We start from the raw sequence: 12793 nt of genomic DNA on the forward strand, positions 1-12793 counted from the left end.
GTCTTGAGCCAAACACTAATCTATTTTTACTCTTATCTTTCTCTTCCCCTTCTACCTTGGCCTGCTCATAACCCCGGACCCAGTCTCTACTCTTCTTTTTGTTTTCTCTTTTAGTGTGCTGCTCTGATGGTCTGATCCTGCCAGAGAACAGATTCAAAGTCAGTGCTGCATCCCCAGCACATAGGGACAAGACAGAACAGTGATGCTAGCCACCCGTCCCATTTTCCTCTCACCAATGGCTGTGTATGGTGGCTCCATAATGGCTGCGACTGAGGCCCTGGTGCATGTGAAGAACACTCTCCTGCCACTTTGGCTGTGGGTGCTTCTGTTCTCATATGAATGGTCTCTGGTTGTGAACTCCCAACGCCATGGTCCCGCAGAAGTGGTGATTCCCAAGAGGCATGCCAGCCGCATGCAGCCTCCAGGCTGGCTCACTTACAGCCTGCATTTTGGGGGCCAGAGGCACATTGTCCACATGAAAGTTAACAAGCTTTTCTTGTCCAAGCAGCTCCCAGTGTTCACCTACACAGACCAGGGGGCTCTTGTTGAGGACCAGCTATTTGTCCAGAATGACTGCTACTACCATGGTTATGTGGAGGGGGACCCAGAATCCCTGGTTACCCTCAGTACCTGTATGGGAGGGTTTCAAGGAATATTACAGACAAATGACATTGTTTATGAAATAGAGCCCAAAAGACATTCTACCACATTTGAACATTTCATATACAAGATGGACAGTGAGGAGACACAGTTTCCACCAATGAGATGTGGACTGACAGATGAAGAAATAGCAGAACAATTGAAATTTCGAGAGAGTGTTAATTTCACTTTGATGCAGAGTGAATATGAAGGCTGGTGGACCCACAAGCGGATTCTTGAACTGGCAGTGGTGGTGGACCACAATCGATATCTTCATTATCAAAGCAACACCTCAACGGTGCAGTATGTAGTATTCATTATTGTGAATGAAATAGATAAGTTTTTGAATCCACTGGGTATTGATGTGGTTTTAATGGGAATGGAGATCTGGACTGAAGAAAACCCCATTACTTTAGAGACCATAGGTGCTCTCCTGGATGGATTTTCCAGATGGAAGATGCTTGGCTTTAATAATCGCTTACCCCATGATGTTGCACATGCTTTTGTAAAGAAACACTATGGTATTACTGTTGGCTTAGCCTATGTTGGAACAGTATGTATCTTACGTCATAATACTGGGGTTGAAAGTTTCATGACTGATAATTTGCATAGTTTTGCATATATTGTGTCACATGAGATTGGTCATAATTTGGGTATGCATCATGATGATAAAACTTGTGTATGTGAACGTAAACACTGCATAATGTATCCATCACAAGCAGCGGCAAGTACATTCAGCAACTGCAGTTATGCAGCCTTCATGAACACCATTGCAAAACGAAACTGTATGTACATTTCATCAAATATAGAGAACATCTTCACACTTAAACGGTGTGGGAACAGTGTGGTTGAAGAAGGAGAACAGTGTGACTGTGGCACTTTAAGTTTGTGTATGAAAGATCGATGCTGTGCGTCAAACTGCACTCTCAAACGTGGGGCTGCTTGTGCTTTTGGGCTTTGTTGCAAAAACTGCCGCATTGTGCCTACAGGCAAACTTTGTAGACCACAGAAAAATGAATGTGATCTCCCAGAGTGGTGCAATGGGAAATCCTACCATTGTCCGAAAGATGTGTATGTGCAGAATGGGAACCCATGCAAGGGCGGTGGCCACTGCTATGAAAAGAGATGCAATAACCGTGAAGAACAGTGTAGGAAAATTTTTGGCAAAGACGCCAAGAGTGCAAATCAGATTTGCTACAGGCAAATGAACACACAAGGTGACCGTTTTGGTAACTGTGGTATCAAGAACGCTGCATATGTAAAATGTGACATCTCAGATATCTTGTGTGGGAGGATTCAGTGTGAAAATGTGACAGAAATTCCCCATCTGAGAGATCATTCTACGGTGCATTGGACTCGCTTCAATGGCATCACGTGCTGGGGTACAGACTACCACTTCGGGATGACCATACCTGACATTGGTGATGTGAAAGATGGTACAGAGTGTGGTAGAGAACATATCTGTGTTGAAAGGAAGTGTGTCCATATGTCCCATCTGCTAACTGGTTGTTCACGTAGGATCTGCAATATGAATGGGGTCTGCAACAACAGACATCACTGCCATTGTGACAAGAAGTGGCACCCTCCCTTCTGCCTGAAAAACGGCAGTGGAGGTAGTATTGATAGTGGCCCACCCCCTCGGGAAATATTGCAAGGAAAGAAAAAGGAGAACTTTTCCCTAATGCTACTTTGGTTGATTCCTTTTTTTGTTCTTTTATGCTTGTTAATATTGTGTTTTATGCCTAAAAAGAAAGAAGAGCCTGAAGATGAGAATATTGCAGATTCACCTGATAACGAAGAGCAACATGATTGAATTTCATCTAAAGAGATGCAAGATGTTCCAATTTCATCTAAGGAAGAACAGTGAAATGTTCTACTGCATTTTAGAAAGAAAAGCAACAATTTACAGTTTCAAAAAAGAAACCCAATCTTATCCAATTTCCCATATGCTAAGTTTTAGTGTCCTGCCTGTAGAAATGTTACAGAATGTGTCACAGACCACTGACATAATCTGAGAATTTTTATTCTTTGGCATCATAAAACATTGGCCATTAAACAATTAGCAAAATATCCGAATTCCTGGAATAGGTCTAGTTTCCATTATTTTAAATAATGTTAGCGTTTAATTGTTCCTGGGATTTGTCTTTCTGTGTTTCCTGAGTGAAAGTACAGCTAATAGATAATGTGTATTTATGTGCTTTTAATTTGCTGTCTCAGTTCCAGCCATCCTTCCCATTTGTACTCTGCTTTGTCACACAGGGAATGCAAACATACTAATTAAATTTCTCGTTTGCCAGTCCTCTCATTATTACTTTCTTCAATAGCTGGCAACTAGAGGGAGACTGGACACCTGGGAAGTGTTGGATTACTGTTCATACCAGTCTTGCCTCATCAACAGCTCTAGCCTTTACGAAGATGGTAACTTTCAGTCTGCACATTATTACTGTATATAACCCAAGGGTGGGCAGAAGTAGGTTTATAGCCGTGAGTATGTGAAGCACAATTTATTCTTTTATTATTGACTAATTACTGTATTATTTTCCATACAAATGACTGTAAACCTACTTTTGCACACCACTGTATATAATGTTCTAATTATAATTTCGTATATTTACATATATTTTAGTAACTATCAGTACCAAAATACTGTCGGGCTCAGAGAAACCAGCACAGCTAGCAAGCATGTTGCCCTCAGGGTTCAGAGTGCCAGATCTTTGAGTCCTGCACCTGAGGTTTCGGTACCAGATTGGCTAACCTTCTCCTCAGAGGTTCTAGTCTTAGATCCATGGGACTTATTCCAAAGGCATAGGTTCTAATAATCCCATCTCTTCCCTTTGATCCCCAGTCCTAGGAGCAATCGTTACATCTCCTTGTTAGTAACTCATGGTTATCTCTGTGGCGTGGTTCCATTTTATGACACATCTCAACCGACAGAGTATTATCCTAGTATAATGGAGAACACAGAGGGGAGTCTGACATGAAAGCTTTTAACACTTTTTACACCAGATTTTTGTTGTCTGTCTCTCAGTAGGGTGACTTAAGCTATCTACCCTCTGAATGGGGAGGGGAAATGCACACCATTTTCCCTTGAGTGTCTGGGGTTTAGGGAAGATAGGATTGACCAGGTGGCCACAAAATTGCTGTTTGACTATCTGTCTTAGTTCCCTCTTCCACTAGTCCTGGAATTTTCCTAGCTTCGTATTATACTGTAACAGCTGGATTTCACATGGGCACCTGGTCCTGGCTCTGGTGTTCCAAGCTATGGAGGCCAGGCTAGGTTCCAGCCCTGGATCTTCTCAGGGAAATAACCCTCCCGTAGCCAAGAGATCCCACTACACTCTTCTGGCACCCCTGGAAGCTGAGTCAGCCCTTCTCCTAACCTCGCCCTTCCTATCAGTCTCCTAGTGTTTTCTGCCCTTCCTTGATATACGTCTGCTCCTCAGCTGGGCCTCAGTTGGCAATCCCAGGTGAATGTTCCCCAGTTTCGATGTACATCCAGTCTGGCCCGGGGAGGACGTGAAAGCAAGCTCTGCCTATTTGGCTGCCACCTTCTCCCGCTCTGTACTTTTTCTTATAAAATGGATATTTAAAAAAACCCTACCATACTCTGAAGGACATATGAATCTCCACAACCATGTTTTCTCTGGTAAAGAAATGAATAAATAAAATAAAAACCAGAAAATCCAAATTATATTCTACGAATTTATTTTATGGACATCCAAGAGCTGAGAAAGCAATGTGGAGATGAACTAAAATTTCAGGGAGGGAAAAAATTCTGAAAAGCTCTCAGTCTTGCCCCTCATTTTTCTTCTGAGACATTGGCAATAATGGATGTGAATTGAGCCTTAGCCCAGTTAGAGGACTTCCTCTGAGAGAAAGAGAACTCCCCTGTGTTCTTTGTTACTGCTTAGGTTTAGATTGACTCACAAATTAGACATCAAAGGGCCTCTAATTTGCAGCCATTGCCCCCAAGTCACAATTATTTAATTTAAGAGCTTTGTGGGAAGCTGGAGACCTACTCTGAAATTTCTTAAACACGTGGTTTCCTAAATTCATGGCATATTTTGAATACAAGACATAGTAAAGGAAGGCTTATCTCAAGCATCTATACTGTCTATGTTTTTTAAATTGATTTTTAGAGAGAGAGGAATGTGAGGGAGAGACATAGAAACATCAATGAGATGGAAACATCAGTCCGCTGCCTCCTGCATGGCCCCTACTGGGGATCGAGCCTGCAAGTTGGGCATGGGCCCTGATCAGGAATCCAACCAGCAACCTCATGGTACATGGGACTCAATGAAGTAACTGAGCCACACCGGCCCAAACACTTATCGGATTTTGTCACATCAAAATCCGATAGCAAACCTTTGGAGAGCAGGATTGTCAACCTCTAGGTGATAGAGATAAATCCCCCATAATCTTTCAGAGCTGAGAAAATAAGAGTCACATAAACTCACAAAAGTCTAGCAGTCTCATGCCTGAGCAACACGAGAAAAGGAGAATTCACCCAAGATTTACCACAAACTCACTCACCTCATACCTAGCACTACGCATGACTTAAGGTAGCCAGCTTCTCATACAATCTTTCCAACAGAAGAAAGAGAGAAAACTCTCTAAAGAAGCCACCTGGAGCTGCTTTGGTGGTTTATATGCAATTTCCTGCATACATGTAACTGGAACTATACATGCTAATACCCAAAATGCATGGCTTATTACTGAAAGAAAAAGAAAGGCAAAAGAAAGAGAAACTATGAGTAATATGAAGGTGATCCTGATAGTGGAGGAAGAGTACACTTAAAAAGTAACTATGATGCCTGGCCAGGCATGGCCCAGCGGTTGAGCATCAACCTAGGATCCAAGCAATCAGGGTTCGATTCCCGGTCGGGGCACATGCCCGGGTTGCGTGCGGGCTGCAGCCGATCAATTACTCTCTCATCATTGATGTTTCTGTCTCTCTCTCTCCCTCTCCTTTCCTCTCTCTGAAATCAATAAAGATATATTTTTTTTAAAAAAGTAACTCTGAGATTAAAGCTGGCTGCAGACTGAGCGGAAGCTACACTAACACTCTCCCAAGCCCTCTCATGCCCCGCACTTCCTACCAGTCTCTATGTGGTCTCCACTTTTCCTCCTTGGTTATGAGGGTGCCTCCAGCTCATCTTCAGTTGCAGCTGATTATTCAGGATGGTTTTTCTAAATTTTTGTTGTAATTCCAGTTTGGCCCCGGGAGAGTGTCAGTGTAGCTTCCACTCAGTCCACAGCCATCTTTAATCTCTATTCCTTTTTTCAATGTCCTGTAGTTTTCTGAGTAGAAATATTTTAGCTCCTTGATTAAGTTTATTCCACGGTATCTTATTTTTTTGTTGCATTGGTAAATGGGATTGTGTTTTTAGTTTCTCTTCCTGAGACTTCATTTTGGGTGTATAAAAATGCCATTGATTTCTGGGTGTTACTTTTGTATCCTGCTACTTTGCCAAATTCACTTATTAAATCTAGTACTTTTTGGTGGAGTCCTTAGGGTTTTCGATGTGCGATATCATGTCATCTGCTAATAATGACAGTTTTACTTCTTCCTTTCCTATTTGGATGCCTTTCATGTTTTCTTCTTGTCTGATCACTGTGGCTAAGACTTCCAGTGCTTTGTTGCATAAGAGTGGTGAAAGCAGACAGACATCCCTGTCTTGTTCCTGTTTTTCAGGGAAATGCTTTTCGTTTTTGCCTATTGTGTATGATGTTGGCTGTAGGTTTGTCATATACGCCCTTATTGTGTTGAGGTATGATCCCTCTATTCTCACCTTGCTGAGAGTTGTTATCAATAATGGGTGCTGAATATTGTCGAATGCTTTTTCTGTGTCTATTGATATGATCATATGATTTTTATCTTTCATTTTATTTATGTGATGTATCACATTTATTGATTTGTGGATACTCTACCAGCCTTGCATCCCTGGAATAAATCCCACTAGGTCATGGTGGATAATCTTTTTAAAACATTCCTGGAACCAATTTGCTAATATTTTGTTGAGGATTTTGGCATCTATGTTCATCAGGGATATTGGAAGTCTTCCTTCCTCCTGGGTTTTATGGAATAGTTTGAGGAGGATGGTTGTTGGTTCTTCTCTGAATGTTTGGTAAAACTCCCCTGTGAAGCCATCTGGTCCAGGACTTTTGTTTGCTGGGAATTTTTTGATTACTGCTTCAATTTCATTAATTGTTATTGGTCTATTCAGAGTTTCTGATTCTTCCTGAGTCACTTTTGCAAAATTGTATGTTTCTACGAATTTGGCCATTTGGCCCACGTTGTACAATTTGTTGGCATAATTGTTTGTAATATTCTCTTATGATCCTTTGAATTTCTGTGGTGTCAGTTGTTACTTCACCTCTTTCCTTTCTGATTTCATTTATTCGGGTGCTCTCTCTTTGTTTCTTGATGAGTCTGGCTAAAGGTTCATTAATCTTCTTTATCTTATCCAAGAACAAACTGTTGGATTCATTGGTCTTTTATATTGCTTTTTTAGTCCCTATGTCATTTATTTCTGCTCTGATCTTTATGATCTCCTTCTTCTATTTACTCTGGGCTTTTCTTGTTGTTCTCTTTCTCAATTAGTTGTCAGGTTAGATAGTATATTAGAGATTTTTCTTGTTTCTTGAGATAGGCCTGGAGTGCTATGAACTTCCTTCTCAGGACTGCTTTTGTCTGTCCCACAGATTTTAGACTGTTGTATATTCATTTTCATTTGTTTCCAGGAATTTTTAAATTTATTCCTTGGTCTCATTAGTAACCGATTCATTGTTTAAAAACATGCTCTTAAACCTCATGTCTTTAAATGTTTTTGAGTGTGTTTATTCAGTTGATGTCTAGGTTTATACCATTGTGATCCAAGAAGATGCTTGATATGATTTCAATCTTCTTGAACTTCTAGAGACTTATTTTGTGTCCTAATATGTTGTCTCTCTTTGAGAATGTCCCATGTGCACTGGAGAAGAATGCATATTCTGCAGTTTTGGGGTGAAATGCTCAGTAAATGTCAATTAAATCTGTGTGATCTAGTGTGTCACTTAGGGTCATTATTTCCTTGTTGATTTTTTGTCTGGAAGATCTACCCAGTGATGTCAGTGGGGTGTTTCCCATTTGGATGTAGCCCCTTACAATGACTGTATGGGTGTCTATCTCTCCCAGTGATCCCACTTCTAGAAATTATCCTAAGAATCCTGAAACACCAATCGGAGAGAATATATGCACCCCTATGTCCATAGCAGCACAATTTACAATTTACAATAGCTAAGATTTGGAAGCAGCCCAAGTGCCCATCAGTAGATGAGTGGATAAAAAAGCTGTGGGACATTTACACCATGGAATAATATGCAGCTGTAAAGAAGAAAGATCCCATACCCTTTGGGACAGCATGGATGGGCCTGGAGAATATTATGCTAAGAGAAATAAGCGAGGCATGAAAGACAAATATCACATGATCTCATTTATATGTGGAATCTAAACAACATAATAAACTGATGAACAAAATAGATTCAGTGACATTGAAGCATGGAACAGACTGATGAATCTCAGAGGGAAGGCAGGAGTGAGTGGGTGGATGGGGAGAGATAAACCAAAGAATTTATATGCATATATGCGTACCCCATGGACAGAAACAATAGTGTGGTGAAGGCCTGGGGCAGGGTGAGGTGGAATAGAAGGGGTCAATGGGGGAAAGGGGACATCTCTAATACTTACAACAATAAAGATAAATTTTTTAAAAATCCATAATTTAAGAAAAACTGAGGGTTTTTTTGTTTTGTTTTAAATATATCTTTCTTGATTTCAGATAGAGGAAGGGAGAGGGAGAGAGAAAGAAACATCAATGATAAGAGAGTCATTGCTTGGCTGCCTCCTGCAGGCCCCTGACTGGGGATCGAGCTGCTACCCGGGCATGTTCCCCGACTGGGAATGGAAACTCCATCTCCTGAATCCTAGGTCCATGCCTAACTGCTGAGCCACGCCTGGCCAGGCAAAAGTTTTTTTATATATTTAAGTGCTTCTATATTGGTTGCATATATGTTTACCAGGGTTAAATCCTCTTTTGGACAGATCTCTTAATATTGCATCGTGCACCTGTCATTTTTATTTTACCTACTGGAGAAAGTGGATTTGATTAGTTTCCTTTAGATCTCTCATAGAAGGCTTCACTTTTCTGCATTTATTCAGCTGGGCCAAAGATTCTAACTTTAAGTTATCTTGTTACTTTAATGATGGAAGACTGTGGGTATTTTGCTAAATAAATAAAAATGAGCATTTTGGATGTAAGATATTGAATGCAATCTTACAAATTCCTAATCTATATTGTTGCCCCAACCACTCTGTCCATATTTGATCGCCATACCATGTAATTATCTTGACCTGCATGTTGATTTACGTTTCTCAGGTCGATATCCCTGTGTCTGCTCATTACGTGTTTTTACTAATACTTTATTCCAAGAAGAAAACAGCAGCAGATGGGAATGCCAGCCAGGCATTGTGCTAGTATCAGATTTCATTGTAACAAATATGTGACAATACATTTGTATTATTGAGATTCCTTTTTGCTTCTATTTCTCATAGAAGATATGTAGATGTATTTTTATTTTTATTGAAATAAATACATTTTAAGGTTGAACTTGGCAGCTGGTTACCTTGCAATCTTGTAAGCGTGAGGACTTTGAGGCCTTCACCACTAAAAGTCAATATATTACCTTCCCACGTGCTTTCCTGAAAGTACTTTAGTTTGCCTTCAGTACACTCCCATCTCCAAGTGTTACTCTCCCAACTACTTTGATGCTTTCACTTTATATGGTGAGAGTTTTTTTAGGTACTGTTCTTCTTAAGAGTATAATTAAATATAAACTTTTTAGTTAATCCATCACCAACCCAGTGTACTCCCACTCCAATACTACTGTTGTTTGTTGAATATAGAACTTGGTATAATTAAAGTAGATACAGAAACATTTAGAGAAAATTGATGCTTTGTCCCTTCCAATACAACAGGCTATTAGTTATATTATCTCCTTTCTGCATCTCTCTAATCATTTAAACCATAGATAGATGCAGAAAGGAGATAACTAACAACGAAACAATACTGTATGTGGATAGTTTTATACCTTTCCTAAGTAAAGTGACTAAGTAAGACTTCATTTGATAGTGACAGGAATACCCGCATATTGATATTTATGCCAATGTCATATGTATAAATTAATACCCCTTCATCAAAGTATATGTTCACTTGTGTTTTATATTTTTATTGTGGAAAGTTTCGTATATATTCATATATTGAGAGAATGGTATAATGAATCCATATGTGTCCTTCATCTAAGTTCAGTAAGTATCAACCGATAGCCCATCACCATTATTTTCTACACCTACGCTCTCACTCTGACTCACTAATATTGATGAGCAAACGAGCAAACACTTGCACTACACTGAGTCTTGTCTTGAGCACAACACAAGCTCATTTTAACCCTCTCTTCCTCCTCTATCTTGGCCAGCTTATAACCCCCATTTATGTCTGTGCTCCTTGTTTACTCTTTTTTTTTATAGTGCTGCCTCTCTGATGGTGTGACTGCCAGGGGTCAAAATAAAGGTCAGCACTGCATACAGCCAGTGCAGAGAAAGGAGACACGACAGTGATGCTCCTGGCCCTGCCCTCCTTTCCTCTCACCAGTGGCTGTCTATGGTGGCCCCATAACGGCTCTGGGTGAGGCCTTGGTGCATATGAAGGTCACTCTTTTGCTGCTCTCTCAGGGGGTGTTTTTGTTTCTTTTTGGATTGTCCCAGGTTGGGAACCCTCAATACCAGGTCCCCAAGAGGTGGTGGTTCCCATGAGGCATGCCAGCAGCATGCAGCCCCCAGGCTGGCTCACTCACAGCCTGCACTTTGGGGACGAGAGACACATTGTCCACATGAAAGTCAACAAGCTTTTCTTGTCCAAACACCTCCCAGTGTTCACCACAGCCGAGGGTGTTCTCCTTGGGGACCAGCATTTTGTCCAGAATGACTGCTCCTATCATGGTTATGTGGAGGGGGACCCAGAATCCCTGTTTGCTCTCAGTACCTGTTTGGGGTGTTTTCAAGGAACATTGCAGACAAAGGACATTGTTTACGAAATAGAGCCCAAAAGAGTTTCTACCACATTTGAACATCTCTTAAAGAAGATGAACAGCGAAGACACACAGTTCCTACCCATGAGAGGAGGACTGACAGATGAAGAAATAGCACAACAATTGAAATTTCGAGATAGCGTTAATTTCATTTTGATGCAGAGTATGTATGAAGGCTGGTGGACCCACAAGAGGGTTCTTGAACTAGCAGTGGTGGTGACCCAAATCATTATCTTCATCATGAAAGTAACATCTCAAGTGTGCAGTATGTTATATGCCTTGCTGTCAATGAAATGGATAACTTTTTAATTCACTGGCTGTTTATGTGGTTTTAATTGGAATTGAGGTCTGGACTGGAAAAAAAATCCATTCATTGGATACCATAGGTGCTCTCCTGAGTGCATTTTGCAAATAAAAGACCTCTGACTTTAATGAATGCTTATGCCATGATCTTGCCCTTACTTTTGTAAAGCGTGACTATGGTGTTACAGTTGGCTTAGCCTATGTTGGAGGAGTATGTGACTTCTGTCATAATTGTGCAGTTGATAGGTTCATGAATGGTAATTTGAATGATTTTGCATATATTATGTCCCATGAGATTGGTCATAATTTGGGTATGGTGCATGATGAGAAAAATTATGTATGTGGATATAAATCCTGCATAATGTATCTATCCATCAAGTCATTGGGGAGAAAAAGGGACATCTGTAATATTTTAAACAAAAAATAATAATAATAATGCATGATATTAAATATAAAAAATTTTAAAAATCAAGTGAAACTGGACTCAGCAGGTGCAGTTATGAAACCTTCATGAACACCATTGCAAGACGAAACTGTATGTACGTTTTATCAAATACAGGAAACATCTTCACATTTACACAGTATGGGAACAGTGTAGTTGAAGAAGGAGAAGAGTGTGACTGTGGCACTTTAAGTTTGTGTATGAATGATCCATGCTGTGCGTCCAACTGCACACTCAGACATGGGGCTGTTTGTGCTTTTGGGCTTTGTTGCAAAGACCGCCGATTGTGCCTACAGGCAAAGTAGGTAGACCAGAGGAAAATGAATGTGCTCTCCAGGAGTGGTGCAATGGGAAATCCTACCATTGTCCAGAAGGAGTGTGTGTGCAGAATGGGATCCCATGTCAGGGCGGTGGCCACTGCTATGAAAAAATATGCAATAACTGTGAAGAACAGTGTAGGAAAATTTTGGCAAAGATGCCAAGAGTGTAAATCAGAGTTGCTACATGCAAATGAACACACAATGTGGTATCAAGAACGCTACATATATAAAATGTAACATCTCAGGTATCTTGTGTGGGAGGATTCATGGTGAAACATGACAGAAATTCCCCATCTGAGAGGTCATTCTACGGTTCATTGGACTCGCTTCAATGGTGTCACCTGCTAGGGTACCAACTATCACTTGGGGATGACCATACCTGACATTGGTGATGTGAAAGATGGTACAGAGTGTGATACAGAACATGTCTGTGTTGAAAGAAGTGTGTCTGTATTTCACTCCTGCTAACTAGTTGTTCACCTGAGACCTGCAATATGAATGGGGTCTGCAACAACAGAGAACACTGCCATTGCAACCAGAAGTGGCACCCTCGCTTCTGCCTGGAAGAAGGCAGTGGAGGTGGTATTGATAGTGGCCCACCCCTGGGAGAAACGTGAAAGGAAAAAACAAGGAAGGTTTCCCTACTACTACTTTGCTTGATTCTTTTTTTTATTGCATTATGCCTGTTAATTTTGTGTTGTACAGCATGGAAAAGAGCAGATAAGAGTGCAGAGCAGAGTGTGCCTCCCTCACATGGGGGAGAGGAGGAAGATGTGTAGACTCTATCTTTGGAAGAACAAGATGTTCCAATTTCATATAAGGAAGAGCAGTGAAATGTTGTTCTGCATTTAAAAAGAAAAACAACAATGTACAATTTCAAAAAGGAAACCTAAACTTATCCAATTTCCCATATTCTAAGTTTTAGTCTCCTGGCTATAAAACTGTTACAGAATGTGTCACAGAC

The 12793-nt window shown here is 40.6% G+C and overlaps 1 pseudogene across 1 annotated transcript; it reads left to right on the forward strand.

Annotated features, from left to right (window-relative positions):
* Positions 1 to 202: 202 nt before the first annotated feature.
* LOC308556265 (disintegrin and metalloproteinase domain-containing protein 20 pseudogene) lies at positions 203 to 2452 on the forward strand (annotated as a pseudogene). Its single transcript has one exon. The product of its transcript is annotated as a disintegrin and metalloproteinase domain-containing protein 20 pseudogene (transcript).
* The last annotated feature ends 10341 nt before the right edge of the window (positions 2453 to 12793 follow it).

Source organism: Miniopterus schreibersii, assembly GCF_964146895.1.
Source record: "Miniopterus schreibersii genome assembly, chromosome: 4".
Classification (NCBI taxonomy): Eukaryota; Metazoa; Chordata; class Mammalia; order Chiroptera; family Miniopteridae; genus Miniopterus; species Miniopterus schreibersii.